The following is a 9,357-nucleotide window of genomic DNA, read 5'->3' as shown; positions in this document are numbered from 1 at the left end:
GGGCTGTAATATGTTCACTGACCCTTTTAATACACTTTGGGGGCTCTGAAATCCCTCCAGAAACCCTTTGAGAAGCTCAAGGAATCTTATTATTCCTTTAAATAATTCTGAACCTGCTCTGGAACATTCTTAATAATCTCTGCTGTAGTCCCAGACTCCCCCATGTCCTTCCATCCCATCATGAAACGCTTGGTGAAAGGAATGGGGTCAAGGTTAGGAGCAGCCTGACACCTTGTGGCAAAAAGGCAAAAGTGCATGAGAAACTTGGAAGGCTGTGTTACCACCTTTCATGACATTTGTGTTTCAGTTGTTTGTAAATGTATTGTTAAACCAAACAAGGTGAGTGGTTAAAGCAGCCAGAGCTTGGATGTTAGACAGGAAGAGCTTAGGGAAGTGTTTCATGAATAATTCAGACCAGCAGGTGGAAGTGTTCACTAAAGCCCCAAGGGTCAGATCCCACTTCTCACCTTGCATGTTGAAGAAAAGTCAGTTCCTTTGCTGTTACATATTCACATCAGCTCTTTACCACGCCTCAACACGTCTCAGTGCCGGCTGCTGTGCAAACCTTTTTTTGTCACCGTGTGCAGTTGTTAGACAGCGCCAATAAAACCGGCCTCTTTATGGTCCTTTGGTGTGACTGAATCTCTGTCCATCAAACGAAACCAATCTCGAGTAGGCTTTGAGGGGAATGTGGGTTTTTGCTTAGTAGTCGAGGAGAGAGCAGAAAGAGAAGGAGGAATGTCCAACATCCACATACGCGTATGCGATTCTCCTCAGTGGGAAGCCACAATCATTCAGCAACAGTCATTTCTGTCATCCCTCGCGGCAGAGAGAAAGTTGGATGCCTTTCAGTACTGGATGATTCAGATGATGCACAGTGTACTCAACATGAAAGTTGTTTTTTTACTTCATGCAGCCAAGTTTTGATTGAATACAAGTGTGATTACTTTGTTGCTCTTATTGCAAAGCAAGTAGTCATTCGGCTTCTGGGGAAATTCAACCTCTGTTTGCTGCAGTCTGTGTCAATGTGGGAATTTCCAAGGATTAAAAAAGGGAATGAATTAAAAAGCCTTTCTTGGACGATTACTTTTTAATCCTTTAAAAAGCTGTCCACCCGCCATGCTTTTTCTGTTTTTTAGATCCACTTTTGAATATTACAGCAGTCCTTCAGTGAGAGTCAGTGGGAGCCCAGAGAAAATTCAGCATTTCAAGAAGAACGAGAAGCAAACATGTGACCTCAATGAGGTTTAAATGTGCAGCCAACAATAACATCAGGCCTGACAATCTTTGACAAAGACTTCTTTGGCGAGCACAATAGACATAAATAAAATGGAGAAACATTAAAGCAAGTGAAAGATGAAAATCTGTACTAAAGTTAATGTTAGCTTAAAGCAAAATATACCCATTATTATAGTTATGTCTTACTTTGTGCAAATTATGATGTTAAAATTCAGTCTGGTATCTAAAAAAAAGTTTTTTAAAAACACAAATCATGTCATTTAATATAGGATAAGCTCACACGTCAAAATTTGAATATAAAGGATCATGAGACCTGCAGACCATAACCTGACAGGACAGAGAGCAAACCGGTTTCATTCAGTCTTAGTCGATTATACACTGTCTTCACAACACATACAACTCAACACTTCTTCTTTTACTGCTCCCTTAAGATGTGACCACAGCAGATCATCTGTCTCCATCTCACCCTATCCACAGCATCTTCTTCTGTCAAACCAATATCTTACTTCACTATAAACATGAATCTTCTCTGTGGTCTTTCTCATCTCCTCCTGCCTGGTTGCTCTATATATTAGGCATCCTTTGTTCTTTATATCCTCTTCTTCTCGTCTGTCCTCACACCAACTCTGGAGCATGACAGCCCTCACCTCCATTACTTTGAGTAATATAACTGGATCTTTTTCACTGTGTATTATTTGACTAAGATTTTGGCTTGCTGTGTGACACAGACCATCCAAGAACTTTGGCTTCAGTTTTGATGAGTGAAATTCTATTGCTTTGTTAGTCTGGTACCAAGCTTTTTAGCATTGCACCAATATGATATGCAGCTTGCTAACCAAGCTAGCTAGTATTAGCTGAGAAGTAAGCCCGCTACCCTTTCGTAGTAATGTAGAATTTGACTTCAAAACACGAACAGTGAAGCTTTAAAATGCAGAATCTAAGACTGGACTTGGGTAATAGCTAGTTAGCCTTTTCACACTGCTGCACTTATTTAACACATCCTTTTTTATGAGGCATCTCATGTTACATCGTGCCATGTTGCTCCCGAGTTCTCCATATTGGATGTGCTACACTGGTTGCTAGGGAAACATCTGTATTACTCAAGTGATTGGCAGTGATTCCTGAAAGTTTCCAGATCTCACTGCGTACAACTGGTTACAAAGAAGATGATGTGCCAAAAGCCTGCCAGATTGCCACAGTTGCCAGTTTTTCATGTTTGTCATGTTTGCCAGATGGTTGTGGACCGGGTCTAGGCTTGCGTGACCTGAGCCTTATTCACTTGATCCTACATTGTTACCAGGATTGTTACATGCCCAAAATGGTGGAAAAGTATATATAAAACCTCAACAGACTGCTAAACTACTCAGAGTGTATCTTACCTCTTGTCCTATAACAGCAAGCCCCCTCCTCAACCCTGAATTGGTCAAGTGGTTAAGACAATGCATGGTTGGACAAATTACCCTCTTCTTGAAATTTAGAAGCATCTTGTGTATTTTTCTAATAGTGGAAAATGTCAAGGTAGCTACTTTCCCCATGCTTTCTGCACAGATAATAACTGCTTGTCTCTACAACTGAGCCGGTAACGTCTCTCTTTCTTTAAGTTTCATTTTTCAGGCCTGCAAATAAAGTTCACACCATCAGTATAGCTTAGCCCAGCCTTATTCAGACCTGAATGATTTTTTTTTTCTTTGCTTATTTTGGATTCATTACAAGATCTGCCTTTTACTCTTCTATCTCATTCATAAGGACAGACAAAACTTAAAGCGCTCCCAGTTTTTTTGCTTTTTCTTTTCTTTTCTCTTCAGAGGTTGGAAAAAAAAACATGTGCCAAGCATAACATGAATGCTGGGAAATACCTCTCTGATACAAGGGAGGACAATCTGTCATCCAACATGGTGACTTAGAGCGAGCGTGAGGGACTTTCTGTGGCTTGCCTGCACATGTAGCCAGTAACTAAAAGTCTCACTCCCATCTTTCTGAATAACTAAGAAATCCCAGTTTAATTTATTGTGTGTTACGGCCTTGTTCTGCCAGAACTCCCACTGTGCAGGGCATTGAAACCATAATATTAGCTCTACAATCACATGATAGACTGAGCATACTGAAAACCACTGTCTGCAGATTGACCACTCTTCCCTCCCTTTCCTGCCACTTCTGATCTCTTTTTGTGTTTTGCCACAGAATCACCAAAATAACCCTCTTGGCTCCGTGAAAACGCACCGACCTAAACGGCTGCTACGCCCTCCAAAAAAGATGGGAAAATTCAGACGGCTTTTGCTGGCTAATGGCTCTGGTTACTTGGCCTGCAGCGAAGTTAGCGAGGTCTCTCAAGGCTACATCAACAGGAAATTTCATTAATCCAGAGCTGGGATGAAGTAGTTCACCCCCTTCTTTATTTAAGGCTTTGCCAGACTTTCAGCGGACCACCTCGGCTGTCCTGTAGAGAAGAACAGGAGTGGGAGGCCTCAGGGCTGACTAAACCTTCCCCTCCATGTGCTCCCTAATTGGTTTAATGACTGTAATTATCTGCTGGGGTGCATGTTGTGCCGGGGACGATTAATGGCCTCCAAAACATATGCAGACAGGCGGAAATTAAGAGAGGGGGGCACTGAGACAAAGAATAGCTGTGCAGAAGAAAAGAGCCGTAAAGCTGCAGAGGGAGACACGTCCTGCTGGTTAAGAGAAACAGAACAATGACACAGCACTTTGAGCTTTTTTCCTTTTCTCTGTGGGACTTTATTGGTTGAAATCTTCTACTAAGTTAAAAAAAATCTTAATGAGATGTAATCTGAGACACATATGGACATATAAAACATATGCCACCCATACAGTTAAAAGGTAAAAGTTAACCTTAATGATGTGTTAGAAAACATCTGTATATGAACAACCACGTATATATTAAAAAAAGAGTTAGGTTGCAGTACCACAAATGCCCTGTAGGTGCTCTCTTTAAGAGATTTTCCTCATAAGCGAGTTAAAAGAATTGGTATACAACATTTCTCTTGTTTACTATCACTGGGGAGACTGACTGAGTAAATGCACATTTCTGGAGTTACAAATAGCAACACATGATAAAACTGAAAAGGACCTATTTTCTCTAATGGTTGAAACAGGAACTGACTGACTCTAATGGTGGATGCAACACCCAGAGGGAGATTTAAAAAGCTTCATTATGACATAGAGGATGCAGGTGATTTCCTGAGGTGCTGGAAGAGGCCTGTAGCTGAAGTTGTGTAGGTGCGAGACAGTGAGCAGACACACAAGAAGTGAATATCAAAAGAAACTTAAAACCCAAAGAGAGGAGCCTGGGAGGAAATGAGTTCCACTACACTACAGCAGATAATGTGACACCGTGTGGGTGGAAGAGCCAGTTTTGATATACAGCAGGCTGGTAATTAGTTGATGCCAGCCATGTGTGCCGGTAAAGGACCTGGCAGGTACTGGTGAGTATAGTCACGCCGCCAGAAGTCCAGACAACCAAAGGTACGCAGAGCAAGAGAAAGACAAGAGACAGAAAGCAAAGAAACCAACAGGTCAGCGCTGGAGGCATGAGGGGGGTTGTGATGTTTTTCAGTTAATCAATAAACTGTTTGATGTGAAATATTTGTGCAATATCTTCAAAATTATAATCAGGTTGTTCCAAAAACTCCCTGAAAAGCCTTCAGTTGATCCAAAACGCTGCAGTGAGAGACTACAAAGAGAGAGCATCCTGGCTTCTCTTCACTGGCTTCCTGTTAAATTCAGAATTCAATTTAAAATCCTTCTCCTCACACATAAGGTCTCGAATAATCAGGCCTTCCCCGAGCCTGATTCTGCTGGAGATATCTTCCTGTTAAAGGGGAATTTTTCCCTCCGACCATCGCCAAGCGCTTGCTCACAGAATTAAATTGAATTAAACTAAAAAAAACTTTAAAAAAAAAGATTCCCGTCAAAATTACTTGCACATTTGTTCAGCCGTTAAAAAAATTCTTGTTTTAGTTTGTATGTTATGAAAAAGCAGTAAATCTTCCCATGTTAGAATAATGAGGGAACGCTCAGCTAACGATTAGTCGACTGTGAGAATATTTAGATAGATTCACTGTTGATGTCTGGGGCTGATCTTGGGAATTATTGTTCCATTAAGAAACTTATAGCACAGCTGACCACTGTTTATAGCACACAGCAAGTATGTGACCTGTAGAAATGGAGTGTTTGTTTCCAGCTGTTTAATATTATTTTCATACCTAAATTCTTGTATGTAATGGCTACATGTTTATGCTGCATCCCATTATCTGTGTCTGGCTGTATTTGGACCTTCCCGTATTTGTTTTTAGCTCTGTGTATGCTAAGAACCACGGACCGCCCGAGTCAAATTCCCTGTGTCAACATACTTGGCCGGCAGTTCACTTGGCTGTTTTAGGCGCATGTCTCCTTACGCGACAGGTGTCTCAGCCTATCAGAGCGGTCGCCACTCAACCCATTCGACTGGTCTGCCCATGTTTACTTCTCTTTAATCAAATCTGGATTTTTCTGGCTCCAGAATCATAAAGCACTACCAGCGAAGCGTAAACTCTAATCTAGTCTATGAAAAGAACCATTCAGGATCCTGTAGATCACATTTCAGACATGTTTTTGTAAAATGTATTACCTTGTAAGTAAAAATTAGACTCAGCCATAAGACAATGTATTCCACATGCACAACTGCACGTATTTGGTCTCTGTTGATTTTGCTGGCATTGTACTGTGCAGTGATTCAGTCAAATCACAAATGACTTTTCTCCTTTAATGCACGCCGAGAGCCTTTAACCATAAAAACTGGACTGCCTTAATCCATTCTCACAGTTGACATCTGTTTTGAATGGAAGCACATGTTTAAATCTGTCACATGTGTAGTTAGACAGTGACAAAAACTCATCTTAAAATTTGAAACCATGTCTGCACCTATACAAAGAAAGTTTTTCCTGTATTAATGGGACGTTGTCGCCTTATTTACTGTCTAGCTTTTGGTTTTATTTACTGTGTTAATTACAAAACCTTCTTGTATACTGCAGCAGCCAGAAAAGCAGCATCATGATGTGTACCAGAGGTGGGCCAAAGAGCTCTCTTTAAGAGAGTATTGATACCAGCGTTGGTATTGGTATCAGATCGATACTCGTTCAGTAGGATCGATACTTGGATTCTGTCCTCTAAGTTCAGTATATGGCAAACTGAATTGTGTTAAATAAGTTTTTCTCTTTTTTTTAAAGTGAAAAAATATATATCTAACATGCACTATGAACACGTTTCATTTTAACTATAGCTTTCAGCAGAAGTTGACCCAAAGTGCTTTAGGGAATATATAAAAAGCTGAAAAGTGGGTTTTGTTGTACTAACTAGCTATGGAAAGTAAAACATTTAGATTTTATGATTTAGTTTATAGATTTAATGGTCATTAAAATGTGTTCCAAGATTGCAAACTGATGATGATTTCTGTCATAAGTCATAACACACTGCTCTCCTCTGCTTAAGCTCTCTTCATAGGCTGAAAGTATCGGTGTCGCCAATATTAGCCCGGCATTTACAAATTTGCAGTATTGCAGAGCACTAATGTGTTCATGGCCCTTCTTTGTGTGTGTGTGTGTGTGTGTGTGTGTGTGTGTGTGTGTGTGTGTGTGTGTGTGTGTGTGTGTGTGTGTGTGTGTGTGTGTGTGCGCGCTCACTCTAAGTGAATGACATCAGCACAGTGATTATCGCAAATGTGCAGTGACTTTAGGGTCGTCGTTTCAAAATATACAAGGAGCCTGTGGAAAGACGAGGCCAGCGGCAGCAGCATGTGTTACTGTTCTCCACTCGCCCCCTCATGTCCCCTGCGCTAACATCAAACAGATCCCAGCAGTGCGGTTTGGGAAACGCTTGATGCCGGTAATAATTATTTGCTCCTCAGCTACTATCCTATTAAACAAGTTCATTAAATCGTTTAATTCCAGCAGCTTAGTTTGTTTTCACGTGGATTAAACCTGGAGAGGAGCTTTGGCAGTGTTCAAAGAGCAATGTTGGATCAGGACATGTAAGATGTTCTAGTTGAGAATGCGGTGAAAATGGGAAAATTGAGGGGCTCGGAGGAGAGTTAGCTTAGCAGAATAATCTGCAAAAGCCTGGAGTGCTGCTGAGAGGAACAGCAGCGGAAAGACGCAGGAAGACCAATATAGACAGAAATTGGAGCGTGTGTTTTCTGGTCAGGAACCCGATGCTAAAATTAGCAGGGATGTAAATTCCTGAGCGTTGCCGGTTTTCAGATCCACGCGTGACACTGAGAGTTGCCAGAAAAACAACGCAAACAAACAACAGCAACAAAAAGTAAAGGAAGGGCGGCGGTATAGGAAGAGGTCATACATGAAAAAGTGCCTGGGTAATGTTTTCCGCCTTCCTTACTTCTTTTTATTTCTTTTTAAATTGACCTTCGCCCCGAGAACAAAGACATCTAACAAGCCACAAGAAGGAGGGAAAAACTCTGAAAGCGAAAGCCACGGCCCCCACGCACAACAGTCCTCAGGGGGAGGCTCGGGCCCTGGACGCCAAGCCTTCAACATAATCACCACACATGCTATTGTGGCCTGCAGTAAAGCTCTGGTATGGCTCAAATCTGCAGCTAACCCTTTCCACCCCCACTCTCACCACCAGGCCTCTCTGTCCCACCTCCTGCTCTTTGTCTGTCTCTCCATGCATCCCTGTCATTTACAGTCCTAATGACAAGACGCAAACTTCCACACATTCAACCCTCGGCGAGCGAGGATAATCGAATTACAGCTGACGACAGGGACGTAAACCGAACTCAACTTGGTGGATTTGCATAAATCCAAACAGTACAATCAGCAGTTAAACTGTGTGGCTCTGCTCTTCTTTTTCCATAGCGGCTGGAAGGGAGAGAGACAGAGAGAGAGGGGAAAAAAATCCACCTCGCTGTGAAACACTAAAGCCATGGACGGAAAATAGTGGAATACTTTCTCAGTTTACAGTCGCCACATAAAGCCAAGACTATTTCTAGGCGTCCTATTGGTTTAACAGAGGCAAGAACACGCAGCCAGCTGGAAGTCAAGGACAAAGACTCGTGAGGGACTTAGCGGCAGATCCAAGTTCCCATGCTCCGGCCCTGTAGGGTCTTTTTCTTGCTACTTCACTGACCTGCAGATTAATTCAATATCTAAATATTGACATTCCTCCTTGTAGTGTGTGGCTCTTATCTGAAGAGTGCATTTAAGTCCCCCTCTTTACATCAGTAAATCAAAGCTGATAAATTTTCAAAATGTGGGCGGCAAGGTTAGAGTGAGTCAGATAAGGCGCAGTGGATCAGTCAAGGTGAAGTGAAAAGTATGGGGCATGTCTAGACTTGCTGGATTCTTGGGCTTGTGCACGGTTACATTTTATTGGTAATTTCTGTCCTCAGCAGGTGTGTGAATGTAAAAGAAACTGATACAACATTCTCCTGTTTCAACACCAATATTTCTATTTCCCATGAAGGTCACATAGAAAGGAGCTCCAAATATAAAACGGCCTTGATGTCTTTTTCAGTGATCCAGTGATTTTATTTATAAGTTTGCTGGGCCGGTCGTCATTCACGGTTCAAATGTGGACTGACGCACAGCAGACTCTGAGGCCTGAGACGGTCCCGTGTAAAAAATAAATAAGGAAAAAGAAAAAAGGAGAAATTATAACCCTATCGTTTACATGAACGGACCAGCAAAAGAAAAAAAAACTGAACCTGGCTCAGTGCACTGCGCTGATCAGTTACATTTATGCAAACCCACATTCCTGCTGGAAGAAATGCCTTATTCATTCTGATGACTAAAAGAAAAGCTCAGATGTTAACATACATGACTTTATTTTATAAAATCCTGTCCCACAGCCTTAGAAATAGCTGATCTGTAGTTAGTGCGTTCTTATTTTCAGGGCAGAGGTGAAAATTACAGTATTAGAAATCATGCTGGGACTTTTTTTGCATAGTTTTTTGGTTAGTTTAGATAATGGTGCAGACACTAGAGCAAGAGGCAGTATCACAGGTGTGGAAGAACCAAGCAGCAACCTGTGGTGCATTGAACAATGAAAACAATGCAGAACCGCAGCTCCTAAACTGGACACTTAAGGCCAATTTACCAGTTTACA

This window comes from Maylandia zebra, linkage group LG20, assembly GCF_041146795.1.
Source record: "Maylandia zebra isolate NMK-2024a linkage group LG20, Mzebra_GT3a, whole genome shotgun sequence".
In the NCBI taxonomy this organism is placed as follows: Eukaryota; Metazoa; Chordata; class Actinopteri; order Cichliformes; family Cichlidae; genus Maylandia; species Maylandia zebra.
The sequence above is the reverse complement of the archived record's forward strand: the minus strand, read 5'-3'. Positions refer to the sequence as shown.